Source organism: Oncorhynchus nerka, linkage group LG5, assembly GCF_034236695.1.
Source record: "Oncorhynchus nerka isolate Pitt River linkage group LG5, Oner_Uvic_2.0, whole genome shotgun sequence".
NCBI lineage: Eukaryota > Metazoa > Chordata > Actinopteri > Salmoniformes > Salmonidae > Oncorhynchus > Oncorhynchus nerka.
Genome location: NC_088400.1, coordinates 37,720,086 through 37,736,281, shown reverse-complemented (window position 1 = coordinate 37,736,281; position 16,196 = coordinate 37,720,086).

Below are 16,196 nucleotides of genomic sequence, written 5' to 3'. Positions count from 1 at the left end.
GAAACTTCATAGCGAGAGGGAGAGAAACAGTAAGAGAAAGAAGTGAATAGAGAAACTCATAGAGACAGAGACAGAAAAAGACAGGCAGCCACTCACGGAGATCCTCTCTCAAATATACTGCTTTTCCGTGTTGTGTTTTTGTTTTTTTGGGGCCTGTTGAAAGAGTCAGCTGTCGGAAGGTAATGATAGTGATAGCCATGTCCAACTCCGGCCTGCTGGCTGTCTCCTGTCTCTATCGCTGCCAAGCAGCTTTCAGCTCAAGGACACAAGCACTTGAATGGCTGCCCCCCAAAAATGAAAAGGGAGAAGGAGGGATGAAAGAGAAATGATAGAACGGAGGCACGGTTTGAGGTAGAGGGGAAAGATATCAAGGAGGGGTGGAGGAAATAAGAGAAATGGAGGGAGGAGAGACAAATAAAGGAGAGATTGGGAAAAAATAGAGAGAGAAAAAGAGAAGAGGACAGACAAGACAGTAAGAGATAAGAAGAGGTGCCTTCTCCACAAATCGCTCCTAAATCATCGCCCACCAGTGGAGAGGAGAGTGGGCCGTCACATCTGAGATTTCCATTCCCTGAAAATGCCTGCGTCTAAACAGGCGAGAGGGGGGAGATGCGAGCGCTCCACGTGGACAGCAACCTGAGCCCTTTAATCGAGTGCCAGAGCGCTCTCATCCCCAAACCCAGGGAGAGGAGGAGGAGAGGGGGCGGAGAGGAGGAGGAGAGGAAGAAAAGCTAGATGAGGCTGTAGCCCCTGAGCTTCTCATTTAAGAAGAAAGAGTCTTTGATTTTTAGCAGCTTATAGCCCGTTGCCCTAGAATGCAACATCCAACACGCTGGATCAAATGGCAGTGCAGAGGGAGAATTATAAACTCATCTGGGAACTAACTCCTGCTTTCTGAAGGGGATTGGGACTGACTATCTATGATGGTCTTAAAAAAAACAGCTAGAAACTAGAGGACGAATCAGGGTCCAGAATGTAAGGTGGAGAAAATTTAAAACCTTGATGGATAAAGTTTACTGGAAAAGAAAGACTGGTTTGTTTTTTCAGCATCTCTGAGAAACTCTTATCTACCGTTGGCGACGTTGAGGTTTTTGTTCTAACTCTTAGAAAACGTTCAGCTGGCTGCTCACAAAATCCGTACGGAAATGTTTGGCCAACATTTTATACTCTAGTCAAGAAGATGAAAAAGCTTATCTAGGCTAACTATCTATATCTCCTATTGGGATATGGTTTCAAAGATGGGTTCACTGGCAGTATAAATGCTTTTGTTTTGAGATTATTTTTCAAGCTTATTGATTCTGTATGAGTGAAACCTTAAAGCTCTCTGTATGTTAACACTTACATTGGACAAAGATTTGTTACAACTGAAAACCTTTTTTCAGACTCCTATCTGTTGGTTAGACGACAGCCAATCCTACAGGGGTGGAGCTGCAGCCTTCTTGCCCATGACTGATAAGCATGTTCATTTTGTTTTCTTGCTAGTTTGTGATGTCCTGCATAATCAATCTCAGGCTTGAGTGAGTTTGTCTCTTTCCTCCACCCACACTCAGTGACATTTGGTGTAGTTTCTGGTACAACGTGAAATGCAAGTTTCTCTGTGATTATTCATATTTTTATAGCTACCTCCTTTCAATCCAACATGATTGTACCATAACATTACTTGCCTTCCTCTGCTTTGGGCCAATGATTTCCTCTTCACTTCAGTTTGCTCTTTAATACATGCACCTTGTTTGGAGAGCAAATTAGCAGCAGTGTTTCTTTTCCTAGGAGAGACATTCAGATGCCGATTTCTGAGATTCAAAGGGGCCTCCATTTGCTTTGTGGCACCTGTACCCTCCCTACCTGTAATCGCCTTCCTCTTTCTCTCTGAAGATATTCATTCGAAGACGTAATAGGGTAAAGGAAGGTCAGTGGTGTCTATTTTCTGTGTGGATGAAACAACCTCAGAAGATGAGTAATTACTGAGTGTCACAATGTAATCAGCAGTGGACAGGCACATACCAGAGCTTCTCAACGGGAACTAGAGGCAGATGATGCCCGCAACGTCACTTCTTTGTTGAAGTAGTTTAAGGGTTCTTTAGAAGGTGGATGGACGGGACCTGACGAACGGCGCAGCTGTCTAAGGAACTGCAATGCAGTGCTTGAGGCATCACTACAGTCCTGGGTTCGAGCCCAGGCTTTATCGCAGCCGGCCACGACCGGGAGACGCGTGAGGCAGCGCACAATTAACCCAACTTCGGCTGGGTTTAGGGGAGTGTTTGGCGCATGCATGTTGATTTCGGTGGGCAGATTTACAGTGTTTCCTCCGACACATTGATGCAGCTGGCTTCCGGGTTGAGCGGCTTGGCAGGGTTGTGTTTCATGGATCTCGCTCTTTGCCTCTCCCGAGTCCATACGGGATGGGACAAGAATGTAACTAGCAATTAGTGAGAAAAAAAGGGGTAAAAAATACAATAAAGATGACTAAATATGTAGATGGACAATAATGACACTTTTGCCGATTTAGTGGGACCTGCCCACATCATAGACTTAGATAGAGGACTCATCTTCATTATGGCGTCGGTTAGAGCACGGCCAGTACCATTGAAGCCATCTATATTTTTAAGTAGTACATTTTCTTGCATACTGCCATCTGTAGTGTGTTGTTTGAACATGTAGAAATCCAAGGTTGCCCTGATTACCTGATGGCCAGGATGGAATCATGAGTTCCTTCCTTAACCCATCGGAAGTCCCCCCCAATTGGCTACTTCCAAATGGTGGAAGCCCTCAATGGCAATGTCCATGCAAGTAGTGATCTCTATTCATCTCTATCGGACCACATTCACAACCATGCATCCACTTGACTACTTCCTGTTCTCTTCCACATTAATTAACATAAAATCTGACCAACCAGAATAGATAAAAGTAGTTGCTAGGTAGATAATCAATTACCAAATTAAATTACAAACAAATGATTCACCATGATATAGAACTACACAACAGTGACCAACAAAATATAAATGTCTTGCATGAAATAATTCTAGAGTTGAGGATAATTATGTGATGGATCTTGCCATTGAATGTCTTTCCAACCAACTTAAAAATCTATATTTATTCAATTAGGTGACCTGGACATTTTTTGTTGACTGTACCTGTTGTGTTTGCAGTATTAGTAGATTTCTGTCATATAAAGGACTTCAATATCTTGGAATTTAAATCACTGAATCAAATACAATATATTGTATACAACACCTAACATATACAGTTGACTGACCATCCTCTTCTTCATCCAATGGCCCCTTTCACATATAAAGAATCACACGACTCACACTGAGGTCTCTCTTTCCAGTCTTCAGTCTGTACTGTGTTTCTGTCTGGAAGAGAAGGAGTGTGTGCACAGCCAGGAAGAGAGACTCAACAAAGACATATCTCACTCTGTATTTCCAAACATTATGTGTGTGTGTGTGTGTGTGTGTGTGTGTGTGTGTGTGTGTGTGTGTGTGTGTGTGTGTGTGTGTGTGTGTGTGTGTGTGTTGCTGTTGACCTTTGTACCTGTGAAATAGGGTTCTCTAAGTATTAGGTCAAGGGTCAATTACTGCTAAATAGGAACCATACACAAAATGTTCACATTGAATGTTTTCGTTTCACAACTAGAGCCAATATGTTCCCAAAAACACCCTCCCACACCACACACACACACACACAGAATGAGTTCATATCTCTCTCTTTCTCACACACGCATGCACACACACACACACCCTCACACTGTCTGTTTGGTTTTCAATCAGCATGTCCTTGAGAATCGCTGAAGGTTGTTTTTCACATCACTCAGTTCCCCTTTCTCTCATTCTCTCTCTCTTCTGTTTTGCCCTCTCTCCCCTCCCAATTAGATTGCACGCCAGTCAAGGCAATCTGCTCTCCCTCGTTAATAAGCACTCATTAGGGTGGCCACGCTTGGTTTTCTTAATGAACTGATGAAGTTAAATGAGTTGGAAACGCAGAGTTCAGAGGGAAAAACAGCAGACACCTGAAACAGAGATGAATTGACTGTCTGTCTATGTGTGTGTGTGGTGGTGGGGTGGGGGTGGGGGGAGGGGACACTGACTAGGACACTGACCAACTCAAAAGGCACAACCACCTGATTATAAAAATCAAGGCCCACGTTTCAATACAATGTCTTCTTGTAAATGAACATTCTGAACTTCCATTTGCAGAGCCCCTCAGTCTATCTCAACATAACTTTTGTCATAAATATTATGACATGACATCTGTGCCATGTTGTCTTTAGTGTTATTGATGAACGCAGGAGAGTTGTGTTGCTGCTGTAATGCTACAGAGACAAACACACTGTGCTCTCTCCGTGTCAGCATCCATTCTAGCTCACACCAGGATCCGCCAGCCAGCTCCACAGCAGATATTACTCTACGAGCCTTGGCGACCCTGCAGAGAGAGAGAGAGAGATGGAGAGGAGGAGGGAGGATGGGGAGGGGTAGAGCGAGAAGGAGAGACACAAAGAGAAAGAGGGGGAGAGAGAGGAGGAGAGCGGGAGAAGAGAGGCGGGGGAGAAAGAGAGAAGGAGGGAGAGAAGCAGAATCACTCACACAAACCTTTGGATTCACACTTATAACTCAGAAGCATAGAAGATGACAGACCAATCTTCTGTTGCACAACTACATTTCAATGTTTCACATAAAAGGAAAGCAGCCCTAACAGTCACAGCATGAAGGTGTTGGAGTAAAACACTTCAGTCAAGGGCAGTTGGCTGGCTTGTCAAGGTCATAGAGAGAAGAGGAAACAAATAGAAATCTGTTACTGTCTCTGCTACTTATATGTGGGAGGGAATGTGTGTGTGTGTGTGTGTGTGTGTGTGTGTGTGTGTGTGTGTGTGTGTGTGTGTGTGTGTGTGTGTGTGTGTGTGTGTGTGTGTGTGGCGTGATTGCGTGTGTGATACTACTAGATGTAAGGGAAACATTCAATGGCCTCTGTTCTCAAAATGATTTCTCCAATATGTTTGACCAACAGGAATTATCAATAGACTGGCTGGAAAGGCCACCATCCCTTCAGAGTCCCCGTTCAAAAAGCCACCTCTACTTATTGTCGTCGCATATCTGTGCCATATCTGAGTGATGCTTTCAAATGTTCCTGCAGACATGATGAACTGGAATAAAACTTTTCGCCCATTTCCTGAATCGCTAACAGCAATTTCTATGTTAGAAGCCATCTTTTTTTTATTTTCCTCTCCTTTTCCATCCGGTTGGTTTGATAAACAGCTACTTATCTAGAGGCGAGAGAGAGACCAGAACCAAAGAGAATGACATAGTCACAGTCACATAGACAAACACACATATAAACACAGAGCGAGAGTGAGAAAGAGCAAGAGTGAGAGAGAGAGAGAGAGAGACAGAGAGACAGAGAGAGAGAGAGAGAGAGACAGAGAGAGAGAGAGAGAGAGAGAGAGAGACAGGGAGAAACATATTTCATTAAGTCTTATTACAAGGTTCTGCCGTCTGTTCCACGACCCACTACAATTTGTAAGCCATTACCACCCTCTAAAAATAACCAACTTAACACACGCCAGAGCAGAGCCAGCCAGGGAAATTTTAATAAACGTCAAGTAACCGTTATAACAATCCAATTTAACGGGCCAGCAACACAACCCAATAGTTGCCTCAACACAGTTTGCATAAAGGGATGACAAGTAAACCCAATAACAGAATAATACATCATTATTTTACATATTTAATTCGTAACGCTGAATGTGTTTACTTGCCATTTCTTTTCCTTTAACAGAGAGAGGGAAGGTACAGCGAGGTAAAGGAGGATAAGAGAGCACACAGGAAACAGAGAAACAGAGAAAGGCAGTGAGGGGAGAAGGACGATACTCTAGAAAGAAATGTTAGAGAATAAAAGTGAGTTGGGGATGATTGTGGTTAGTTTACAGTAATATATAAGCAGCCCGGAGCAATGGCATATCGGCTACTCTTCCTGTAAACCTAGAAGATGATCTATTCCTGTTCTTTCTGGGGAACAAAATTCAGTTCCACTAAACAAAAATATAAACACAACATGTAAAGTGTTGGTCCCGTGTTTTATGAGCTGAAAAACAAATCCCAGAAATGTTCCATACGTACAAAAAGCTTATTTCTCTAAAATGTTGGGCACACATTGGTTTACATCCCTGTCAGTGACCATTTGTCCTTCTCCAAGATAATCCATCCACCTGACAGGTGTGGCATATCAAGAAGCTGATTAAACAGCATGACCATTACACAGACGCACCTTGTGCAGTAAACAAGAAAAGGCCACTCTAAAATGTGAAGTCTTGTCATACAACACAATGCCACAGATGTCTCAAGTTGAGGAAGCGTGCAATTGACTGTAGGAAACTGTCGCCAAATAATGTAATGTTCATTTCTCTACCATAAGCCACCTCCAACGCTGTTTTAGAGAATTTGGCAGTACGTCCAACCAGCCTCACAACCACGGGACGTGTATGGCGTCGTGCAGTTTGCTGATGTCAACGTTGTGAATAGAGTGCCCCATGGTGTTGGTGGGGTTATGGTATGGGCAGGCATAAGCTACGGACAACGAACACATGTCACATTCTGACTTTTATTTCCTTTGTTTTGTCATTATTTAGTATGGTCAGGGCGTGAATTGGGTGGGCAGTCTATGTTTGTTTTTCTATGTTTTGGGGTATTTCTATGTTTCGGCCTAGTATGGTTCTCTTCTGATTGAGAATCATACTTAGGTAGCCTGGGTTTCACTGTGTGTTGGTGGGTGATTGTTCCTGTCTCTGTGTTTTGCACCAGATAGGACTGTTTTTGGTTTTCCACGTTTATTGTTTTGTAGTGTTCATGTTTATCTGTTTTTATTAAACAAGAATCAATATAACCATGCTGCGTTTTGGTCCGCCTGTACTTCACCACGGGAAAACCCTTACAGAATCACCCACCACAACAGGACCAAGCGGCATGGTAAACAGCAGCTGCAGCAAAAGCAGCAGCAGGAGAAGGAACAGCAACAGCGAGGTCAGGATTTCGGGACACGGGAGCAGAATCTGGACTACACAACTTGGGAGGAGATAGACAGGTGGGCGGTCGACCCAGGGAGAGTGCCGGAGCCCGCATGGGATTCGATGGAGCAGTGCAAGGAAGGTTACAGGAGAATGAGGTTGGCGAAGCCAGCACGGCAGTGCGACAGGTACGAGAGGCAGCCCCAAACTTTTTTTTTGGGGGGGGGGGGCAGACGAGGTGTGGTACTAAGCCAGGTAGCAGACCTGCGCTCACTCCTCGTGCTTATTATAAGCAGCGCATTACTGGTCAGGCACTGTGTTAAGCGCACGGTGTCGCCAGTACGTGCCCATAGCCCGGTGCGCTATAGGGCAGCCCCCCGAAAGTGCCATGCGAGTGTGGACATCGAGCCAGGGCGTATGGTGCCTGCTCAGCGGGTCTGGTCGCCGGTACGCAGTTTTGGTCCAGGGTATCCTGCGCCGGCTCTGCGTGCTGTGTCTCCGGGGCGCTGGGAGGGTGCAGTGTGTCATATGCCTGCGCTCCGCTCGTGCCGGGCAAATGTGGGAGTGGAGCCTAAGGGAGAGGTGCGTGTAGTAAGCACTAGATCTCCCGTGCTTACCCACAGCCCGGTTCAACCTGTGCCTGCACTCTGGAGGGTCCGGGCTAGAGTAGTTGTCCAGCCTGGGGAAGTGGTGCCAAGGTTGCGCACCTGAGCTCCAGTGCTCCCCCACAGCCCGGTCCTTCAGGTGCCTCCTAACACCAAGCCTCCTGAAGGTCTCCCCAGCCTGGTGGTTCCTGTGGCAGCCCCACGCACCAGGCTGTCTCTCTGTCTCCTCCATGCAGGTGGTCCCGCCTGTCCGGCGCTGCTGCCGGAGTCTCCCGCCTGTCCGGCGCTGCTGCCGGAGTCTCCCGCCTGTCCGGCGCTGCTGCCGGAGTCTCCCGCCTGTCCGGCGCTGCTGCCGGAGTCTGAGGCGCCAGAGCCCCTGCCCCTCTGTCCCGAGCTGCCCCTCTGTCCCGAGCTGCCGCCCCTCTGTCCCGAGCTGCCGCCCCTCTGTCCAGAGCTTCTGCCCCTCTGTCCAGAGCTTCTGCTCCTCTGTCCCGAGCTGCCCCTCTGTCCAGTTGGGTCATTGAGAAGGGTGGCCATGGTTAGTAAGCCACGGAGATGGACAATAAAGCGGAGTAAGACAATGGTGAAGTGGGATCCGCGTCCCGCGCCAGAGCCGCCACCGCGGACAGACGCCCACCCAGACCCTCCCCTATAGGTTAAGGTTTTGCGGCCGGAGTCCGCACCTTTGGGGGGGTGCTGTCACGTTCTGACCTTTATTTCCTTTGTTTTGTCATTATTTAGTATGGTCAGGGCGTGAATTGGGTGGGCAGTCTATGTTTGTTTTTCTATGTTTTGGGGTATTTCTATGTTTCGGCCTAGTATGGTTGCACCAGATAGGACTGTTTTTGGTTTTCCACGTTTATTGTTTTGTAGTGTTCATGTTTATCTGTTTTTATTAAACATGAATCAATATAACCACGCTGCATTTTGGTCCGCCTGTACTTCACCACAGGAAAACCCTTACAACACAATTTTATTGAAGGCAATATGAATGAACAGAGATACTGTGACAAGATCTTGAGGCCCAATGTTGTGTCATTCATCCGCCGCCATCACCTCATGTTTCAGCATGATAATGCACGGCCCCACGTTGCAACGATCTGTACACAATTCCAGGAAGCTGAAAATGTCCCAGTTCTTCCATAGCCTTTATACTCACCAGACATGTCACCAATTGAGCATGTTTGGGATGCTCTGGATCGACATGTACGACAGCGTGTTCCAGTTTCCGCCAATATCCAGCAACTTTTACACAACCATTGAATATGAGTGGTAGAACATTCCACAGGTCACAATCGGCAGCCTGATAAACTCTATGTGAAGGAGCTGTGTCGCGCTGCATGAGGCAAATTGTGGTCACACCAGATCCTGACTGGTTTTCTGATCCACACCGCTACCCTTTTTTTACGGTACACTATATATACAAAAGTATGTGGACACCCCTTCAAATGAGTGGATTCTGCTATTTCAGCCACACCCGTCACTGACAGGTGTATAAAATTGAGCACACAGCCATGCAATCTCCATAGACAAACATAGGCAGTAGAATGGCCTTACTGAAGAGCTCAGTGACTTACAACGTGGCACTGTCATAGGATGCCACCTTTCCAACAAGTCAGTTCGTAAAATTTCTGCCCTGCTAGAGCTGCCCCTATAAGTGCTGTTGTTGTGAAGTGGAAACGTCTAGGATCAACAACAGCTCAGCCGCAAAGTGGTGTGCCACACAAGCCCACAGAACTGGACCGCCGAGTGCTGAAGCGTAAACATTGTCTGTCCTCGGTTGCAACAATCACTACAGAGTTCCAAACTGCCTCTGAAAGCAACGTCAGCACAATAACTGTTCGCCAGGAGCTTCATGAAATGGGTTACCATGGCCGAGCAGCCGCACACAAGCCTAAGTTCATCATGCTCAATGCCAAGCGTCTGGAGTGGTGTATAGCTCGCCGCCATTGGACTCTGGAGCAATGGAAACACATTCTCTGGAGTATGAATCACTCTTCACCATCTGGCTGTCCGACAGACACATCTGGGTTTGGTGGATGCCAGGAGAACGCTACCTGCCCCAATGCATAGTGCCAACTGTAAAGTTTGGTGGAGGAGGAATAATGGTCTGGGGCTGTTTTTCATGGTTTGGGCTCGGCCCCTTAGTTTCAGTGTAGGGAAATCTTAACGCTTCAAACATCACCGGGATGTCACCGGGAGTCCCATAGGGCGACGCACAATTGGCCCAGCATCGTTTGGGTTAGGGGAGGGTTTGGCCGGTGGGGGGCTTTACTTTAGCTCATCTTGCTCTAGCCACTCCTTGTGGCGGGCCAGGTGCCTGCAGGCTGATTTCGGTTGTCAGTTGAACAGTGTTTCCTCCGACACATTGGCTTCCGGGTTAAGCGAGTTAAGCGTGTTAAGAAGGTCATGTTTCAGAGGACGCATGACCCGACCTCCAGAGCCCTTTAGGGAGTTGCAGCAATGAGACAAGATCAAAATTGGGGGGAAAAGGGGACCAAAAAATAATAATAATAATAATAATAATGATGATTGATAAATAGCCTACTCAGGCTGCAGGTAAAACAGAGAAAATGTTGTTACTTAACCATAGTGTGTGAATGGATGCATGTATGCATTGTTTGTGTGTGCATATGCATGAATGCATGCATTGTGTGTGAGTACACGTGTACTCACTTCTCTCTCATTAACCCATATAAATGGAGGCTGTTGTATAAAATGCATACTCTACTGGTTGACTTACCACTACAACAACCCTGAGTACCAAACAGAGGCGAAACAGAGCCTACAGGACACTGTATGTGTGTGCGTTTGTGCGTGCGTGCGTGAGTGCCTCAGAGCATCACCTACTTTTAGCCATGTTAGAAGTGGTTTGCTGCTATGCATTCTCCTCTTTGACAACCTTCTCTACTACCAGCATCTGAAACCAAAGAGCATCTGTGGTCAAGAGTTAACTAGCACTCACTCTCTTTTGTTCAGTTCATTCACCTTTCACACACACTCCGGTATTTACATTCTCTCCTTTTAACACTCCCTGAGCTGTCCCTCACACCTTGTCACTTCCACTACTAACACACACACACATGCATTTTGAAATGTACACTCTTCAAAGCTAATCTACTCCAGCATTGATTTTTTCCCACTTTGTTCCTCCTGTCCTCTCAGCTCTCTGTATCGGAGGAGGAGAACAGGAGCCATGTTCAGAGGGAGAGAGGGGAGAGAGAGAGAGAAAGGAGAGAGGGGGGAAGTGGAGATGGGAGAGAGAGGTACAAGAAGAAGGGTTGATGGTTGAGTCGTGTTAGTTAGCACCTGCACACACGAAAGTTAAAAATCTATCAATCACAGAGAGGAGGGGAGTAAAAAAGGGAGGGAGAAAGATAGGACACAAAGACCAAGGTTATCCCCTGTGGATTCTGCCTGAGCTTTTAGAGTGCTTGACCCCTTTGCTTTAGATGTCAAACTCATCAAAGACCTGTTGGTTGTTGAGTGTATTTACGAAGAGCTGAATCTGTCCTGAAGGGAACCTCTGTCACCTCCAGCCTTGAGCTACAACACAACAACTCCTCTTCCATTCAGACGCCTCTGGGCCATGAACTTCTCCTGAACCAGAGGAGAACGACAGGAGAGGATAAGCTTTTCAAATGTAGAGGAGAGAGGTGATAGCAGGACCCGAGAGTGTCTTTCAGATCACAGACGACAACCACAGACAACTGTGTTGTGTTCCAGAGAGCTTTCTTGGATTCTGAAACCATCCATCTCTCAGTGTGGAAAGGTTACAAAGTATCCCCTGAGACCTTGGCTGCCCACTCCGGTCTCGTCATGCCACACCACAGATCAACAGGCGATAGAGAAGGCACCAATGGCTGCTTTCTGTTTTTGAGTCTCTCTCCTTTTCTTCATCACTCCCTCAGGCAACACCCTCACTCATCTAACACCTCGCTACACATGAAGAAATAGTCAATGCAGGCAAAGTGTAATAGCGGAGTGAAAAATAATCGATAGTCTCACATATAGTGGGGCAAAAAAGTATTTAGTCAGCCACCAATTGTGCAAGTTCTCCCACTTAAAAAGATGAGAGAGGCCTGTAATTTTTATCATAGGTACACTTCAACTATGACAGACAAAATGAGGGAAAAAAATCCAGAAGATCACATTGTAGGATTTTTAATGAATTTATTTGCAAATTATGGTGGAAAATAAGTATTTGGTCAATAACAACATTTTATCTCAATACTTTGTTATATACCCTTTGTTGGCAATGACAGAGGTCAAACGTTTTCAATAAGTATTCACAAGGTTTTCACACACTGCTGCTCGTATAAGTACACTGTACATACAATCATGTGTCTGTCTGTCTGTCTGTCTGTCTGTCTGTCTGTCTGTATGTATGTATGTAAAGTCAGCAAAAAAAAGAAACGTCCTCTCACTGTCAACTGCGTTTATTTTCAGCAAACTTAACATGTGTAAATATTTGTATGAACATAACAAGATTCAACAACTGAGACATAAACTGAACAAGTTCCACAGACATGTGACTAACAGGTATGAAATAATGTGTCCATAAACAAAGGGGGGTCAATATCAAAAGTAACAGTCAGTATCTGGTGTGGCCACCAGCTGCATTAATTACTGCAGTGAATCTCCTCCTCATGGCCTGCACCAGATTTGCCAGTTCTTGCTGTGAGATGTTACCCCACTCTTTCACCAAGGCACCTGCAAGTTCCCGGACATTTCTAGGGGGAATGGCCCTAGCTCTCACTCTTTGATCCAACAGGTCCCAGACGTGCCATGGTCACATCTGCAGTCCTCATGCCTCCTTGCAGCATGCCTAAGGCACGTTCAAGCAGATGAGCAGGAACTCTGTGCATCTTTCTTTTGGTGTTTAGAAAGGCCTCTTTAGTGTCCTAAGTTTTCATAACTGTGACCTTAATTGCCTACCGTCTGTAAGCTGTTAGTGTCTTAACGACCGTTCCACAGGATCATTCATTTAAGAGCTCGGGTCTATTTTCTTGAATTTCCGCCTGACTGTTGCGCCCAAAGTAAACTGCCTGTTACTGTTATATGCATATAATTGGTATCACTGGATAGAAAACACTTTGAAGTTTTAGAAATGTTAAAATAATGTCTGAGGCTATAACACAATTGATATGGCAGGTGAAATTCTAAAGAAAAACCGACCAGAATTTTTACGTTCCAGGCTCTTATAATGGGAAGCTATGGGTCATATGCAATTCCATCTCCCAGATTGCAATTCCTATGGCTTCCACTAGATGTCAACAGTCTTTGTTTAAGGTTTCAGGCTTGTTTCTTCAAAAACAAGCAAGAATTTTGAGTTTTTGTACAAAGACTGGGTACAATATCAGTCTGTCGGCGTGCGAGGAAGAGGATGCGCTTACTAATTTTATGTTTCTATTGAACATACTACTTTCCGTATGAAATATTATAGTTTATTTACATTTTAGGATACCTGAGGATTATATAGAAATGTAGTTTGACCTGTTTGAACAAATTTTAGCGATAGCTTTTTGTACACATTTGTCTGGAAGTTGAATGAGCGGATAACTGAAATCGATGGCGCAAATATAACAGACCTTTTGGGATATAAAGAAGGATTTTATCTAACAAAACAACCATTCGTGTTGTAGCTGGGACCCTTGAGATTGCAAACATATGAAGATTTTCGAAAGTAAGTGATTTATTTAAATCACTATTTGTGATTTTATGAAGCCTGTGCTGGTTTTAAAATATGTTGATGTGAGGCGCTGTCCTCAGACAATCGCATGCTATGCTTTTGCTGTCAAGCATATTGTAAATCGGACAATGCAGTTAGATTAACAAGAATTTAAGCTTTTAAATGATATCAGATACTTGTATGTTCATAAATGTTTAATATTACGATTATTTATTAGAATTGCGCGCCCTCCAATTTCACCGGATGTTGTCAACAGGTGTCCCGCTAATCTCCCCTCAGAAGATATATGGTTCATTGAACAAGCATGGCAAACAGTGATGAAAACCTTTACAATGAAGATCTGTGAAGTTATTTGGATTTTTACCAATTATCTTTGAAAGACAGGGTCCTGAAAAAGTTTCTTTTTTGCTGAGTTTATGTATACACTATCTAGCTGTGTCTGTTAGGATAGCTGCTTCAGGATTAACTTTTTATTGTAATAACTGTTTATATGTTCAGTGGCAACCCTTCATTCAGGGCAGAGCCCCACCTCTTTAGCTTAATATATATTTCAGGACCCTGTCTTTCATAGATAATTCCTAAAAATCCAAATAACTTCACAGATCTTCATTGACAGGGTGGCTGGAGTCTTGGACCATTTTTCGAGCCATCTGACACCGCCTGATATAGAGGTCATGGATGGCAGGAAGCTTGGTCCCATTGATGTCCTGGGCTGTATGCACTACCCTCTGTAGTGCCTTGCGGTCGGCGGCCAAGCAGTTGCCCTACCAGGCAGTGATGCAACCAGTGCTATCGATGGTGGAGCTGTAGAACTTTGAGTATCTGAGGACCCATTCTAAATCTTTTCAGTCTCCAGAGGGGGAATAGGTTTTGTCGTGCACTCTTCACGACTGTCTTTGTGTTTTCACCATAATAGTTTGTTGGTGATGTGGACATCAAGGAACCTGAAGCTCTCAACCTGCTCCCGTACAGCCCCGTCAATGAGACGTGCTCGGTCCTCCTTTTCCTGTAGTCCACAATCATCTCCTTTTTATTGATCACGTTGAGGCAGAGGTTGTTATCCTGGCACCACACTGCAAGGTCTCTGACCTCCTCCCCATAGGCTGTCTCATCGTTGTCGGTGATCAGGCCTACCACTGTTGAGTTGTCAGCAAACTTAATGATGGTGTCGGAGTCGTGCCTGGCCATGCAAGTTTTGGGTGAACAGGGAGTACAGGATGGGACTGAGCACGCACCCCTAAGGGGCCCCTATGTTGAGGATCAGCATGGCAGATGTGTTGTTACCTACCCTTACCACCTGGAGGCGGCCCATCAGGAAGTCCAGGATCCAGTTGCGAAGGGAGGTGTCTAGTCCCAGGGTCCTTAACTTTGTGGTGAGTTTTGAGGGCACCATAGTGTTGAACGCTGAGCTGTAGTCAACGAATAGCATTCTCACATAGGTGTTCCTTTTGTCCAGGTGGGAAAGGGTAGTGTGGAGTGCAATAGAGATTGCATCATCTGTGGATCTGTTGGGGCATTATGCAAATTGCCACTTCATGGCTACAGACGTGAGTGCTACGGTTCGGTAGTCATTTAGGCAGTTTACCTTAGTGTTCTTGGGCACAGGGACTATGGTAGTCTGCTTGAAACATGTTGGTATTACAGACTCAGTCAGAGACAGGTTGAAAATGTCAGTGAAGACACTTGCCAGTTGGTCAGCTCATGCTCGGAGTACAGGTCCTGGTAATCGGCCTTGTGAATGTTCGGCTACGGAGAGCGTGATCACACAGTCATCTGGAACAGCTGATGCTCTCATGCATGATTCAGTGTTGCTTGCCTCGAAGCCAGCATAGAAGTAATTTAGTTCATCTGGTAGGCTCGTGTCACTGGGCAGCTCGCGGCTGTTCTTCCCTTTGTCATCTGTAATAGTTTGCAAGCCCTGCCACATCAAACGAGCGTCGGAGCCAGTGTAGTACGATTCAACCTTAGTCCTGTATTTATGCTTTGCCTGTTTGATGGTTCGTCTGAGGGCCTAGCGGCAGGGTAGCCTAGTGGTTAGAGCATTGGACGAGTAACCGAAAGGTTGCAAGTTCAAATCCCCGAGCTGACAAGGTACAAAATCTGTCGTTCTGCCCCTGAACAGGCAGTTAACCCACTGTTCCTAGGCCGTCATTGAAAATAAGAATTTGTTCTTAACTGACTTGCCTAGTAAAATAAAGGTAAAAAAATAATAAGCGTCCGGGTTAGAGTCCCGCTCCTTGAAAGTGGCAGCTCTACCCTTTAGCTCAGTGCGGATGATACGTGTAATCCATGGCTTCTGGTTTGGGTATGTACGTACGGTCACTGTGGGGACGATGTCATCGATGCACTTATTGATGAAGCCAGTGACTGATGTGGTGTGCTCCTCAATGCCATCGGAAGAATCCCTGAACTTATTCCAGTCTGTGCTAGCAAACAGTCCTGTAGCTTTGCATCTGCGTCATCTGACCACTTGTGTCATTGGTGCTTCCTGCTTTAGATTTAGCTTGTAAGCAGGAATCAGGAGGATAGAATTATGGTCATATTTGGCAAATGGAGGTTGAGGGAGAGCTTTGTACGCGTCTCTGTGTGTGGAGTCTAGAGTTTTTTTTCCCTCTGGTTGCACATTTAACATGCTGGTAGAAATGAGGTAAAACTGATTTAATTTTCCCTGCATTAATGTCCCCGGCCACTAGGAGCACCGCCTTTGAATGAGCGTTTGCTTATGGCCTTATACAGCTCAATGAGTGTGGTCTTAGTGCCGGCATCGGTTTGTGCTGGTAAATAGACAGCTACAAAAAAATATAGATGAAAACTGTCTTGGCAAAAAGTGTGGTCTACAGCTTATCATGAGATACTCTACCTCAGGCGAGCAAAATCTTGAGACTTCCTTAAAAATATTACATTT